Here is a 2,516-nt window from a genome sequence, read left to right as displayed (position 1 = left end):
AACAGGAAAATCTTAACTGAAAATCTTGGCATAAGAAAGGTATGTGCAAAAATGGTCCCAAAGGAGCTCACCGATGAACAAAAGCAAAGGAGAGTCGAAGTTTGCCAAGAACTTTTGGAGAGGCAAGACTATGCTTTGGGCCATGTTATCACTGGTGATGGAACATTGGGTGTAATGATGCAACCCCGAAACAAAGCATCAAAGTGCACAATGGAAGTCAGCCAATTCTCCATGATCAAAATGTTCTATCAGTCCAAAACAAGAGTTAAAAATATATTACTAAACTTTTTTGATATCAGAGGGATTATTCATTATAAATTTGTACCAACTGGACAAATAGTTAATCAAGTTTACTACTTGGAAGTGCTGAAAAAGACAAAAATGACCTGAACTTTTTGCCAACAATTTATGGTGCTTGCATCATGACAATACACCAGCTCACGCAGCACTGTCTGTAAGAAAGTTTTTAGCCAGTAAACAACCAACTGTATTGGAACACCCTCCCTACTCACCTGATCTGGCCCCCAATGACTTCTTTCTTTACCTAGAGATAAAGGAAATATTGAAAGGAAGATATTTGGATGACATTTAGAACATCAAGGGTAATATGACGACAGATCTGATGGCCATTCCAGAAAAAGAGTTCCAAAATTTCTTTGAAGGGTGGCCTAGGCACGGGTGTCAGTGCATAGCTTCCCAATGGGGGTACTTCAAAGGCGACTGTAGTGATATTCAGCAATGAGGTATGGAGCACTTTTTCTAGGATGAGTTTGAGAACTTAATTATCAGACCTCATAAGTATCCATAGGTCCCATTAACAAATTAAGATTGTGAAGTTTTTCTTGTTAAGAATTGAAGTTTTAAGTCTTGTCATAAGACACAGACAATGAAGACATTTAAACTACTAAAGATTTTGCTTATTTTGGTTCAGTCATCAATTTAAATGGAGATTGCAGCCAAGAAATCAAGAGAAGGCTGAGACTCAGAAGGGCAGCAATGAAAGAATTAGTGAAGATCTTCAAGAGCAAAGACCTATCATTAGAGACCAAGACTAAGATCACCCCACCCTCATATTTCCAATTATAAAGTATGGATGTAAAAGTTGGTTAGTGAAGAAGTCTGATGATGGAAAAATGGATTCATTTGAAAGGTGTTGCAGGAGAGCTTGACGAATATCCTGGACCACCAGAAAGATGTACAAGTGGGTCCTGGAGAAAATTAAGCCTAAAACAAAACTGAAGCTGTCCTATTTCAGGCACATAATGAAAAGGCAGGGTTCTTTGGAAAAAACAATAATACTGGGGAAAATAGAAGGCAACTGAAAAGAGGAAAACCGAATATGAGATGGATTTTATAAAAGAGATTCTAGGCATGAGTCTACAGAGGTCAAGCAGGGCTATTGAGGACAGGACATTGCGGACATCACTCATTCATAGAATCTCCAGAAAGCAGAGCTAACTCAATGGCAAGTAACACACACTTATAAGAATAGTCTTAAACTGGTATGTTATTTTACCTTTTGTCATTGTCACCTAGTAATTGTTTATGCAACTTTGGGGGCCTTCCAGAAAGATGGCTTACCCTTTAATTTGTTATGAAAATTATAAGAAACTCAGGGTATTTTCACATTCACCATTTATATTTAGAAAAATAAAAATAATTTATAATCTTTTAAATATTTGACTATGGAATAAAACCTACAGATATAGCATAGAACCCAGAACATTTTAGAAAAAAATGGTACTATATTAGTTCTGAATTATGATAAAGTTTGAACTCTTGATTGGGCTTTTGCTTACTCAGGTTACCTGCATCACTTTAGCTCTCTTGCGTATCTTATTCTTTCCTGCTAAGTGATTAAACATAAAATGCGATATTAACACAGTTAAAAAAAAATATATATATATATATATATATATTATACACAAAAATATACCCATTTTAAGTATACAGGTCAATGAGTTTTGACAAATCATATACTTCCATAATCCCCCCAATCAAAATAAAGAGCATTTCCCATGCTCCTTTGCAGTCAGCCACTCTTTTCCTCATCCCTCAGAGAACCCCGTTTGTTCTTCACTATCATCGTGCCTGTTTTAGAATTTCACATAAATATAGTCTTATATTGTTTTTTGTCTTACTTCCTTCATTTAGAAAAAAAAAGGTTTTTGATATTCATTCCTGTGATTGTGTATATCAGTTGTCTTTCTATTCATTGGGAGGGTAGCATTCCATTGTGTGAATACACTACTTTTTTTTTTTTAAATCCATTCATCTATTGATAGACATTTGAGTTCTTTGCAGTGTTTGGAGGCTCAGTTAACCTTTGACTATACATCTTTTTGTGCAGGTGTTTTCACAGCTCTTGGGTAAAATGCCTAGGAGAGGATTTGCTGTGTAGAGTAGGTATATATTCATAAGAAACTTTCAGTGTTCCTCAGTGCTAGTACATCGCAGGCTCCCAACGGTAGTATATGGGGGTCCCACTTGCTCTACATTCTTGCCAACTTGCTGGC

The sequence above is a fragment of the Hipposideros armiger genome, unplaced genomic scaffold (genome assembly GCF_001890085.2).
Source record: "Hipposideros armiger isolate ML-2016 unplaced genomic scaffold, ASM189008v1 scaffold_963, whole genome shotgun sequence".
NCBI classification, from domain to species: Eukaryota; Metazoa; Chordata; class Mammalia; order Chiroptera; family Hipposideridae; genus Hipposideros; species Hipposideros armiger.
Note: the sequence above shows the minus strand (reverse complement) of the source record.